General features: G+C 53.6%; 1 protein-coding gene across 3 annotated transcripts in view; it reads right to left on the reverse strand.

Moving 5' to 3' along the window:
- foxj3 (forkhead box J3) overlaps positions 1-233 on the reverse strand; it is a 70,569-nt gene that overhangs the window by 14,836 nt on the left and 55,500 nt on the right. The gene's annotated exons all lie outside the window — the stretch shown is intronic.

Consider the following 233-nt stretch of genomic DNA (forward strand, 5'->3'; position numbering starts at 1 on the left):
GTGTGTTGTAGAGACAATGCCGTGTGTTAGCGTGCATGAGTCTGCCTCGCCAACAGATTGTTCCTTTCCTTGTAGCCTCTGGTCAGCCACATTGTGGGGAAGGAGGAGACGACAGCCCGCTGCGTCGGGATGCCCCAGGGCCAGGTCAGTCTGAGCTGCACACTAAAACCTCTACAGCTGTACGTAACGCTGGACGAAACTCATCCATAATTAAAGACAAAAGCTCCCGCTCA

This window comes from Morone saxatilis, unplaced genomic scaffold (assembly GCF_004916995.1).
Source record: "Morone saxatilis isolate NCDOM2014 unplaced genomic scaffold, NCSU_SB_2.0 Contig18, whole genome shotgun sequence".
Taxonomy (NCBI): domain Eukaryota; kingdom Metazoa; phylum Chordata; class Actinopteri; family Moronidae; genus Morone; species Morone saxatilis.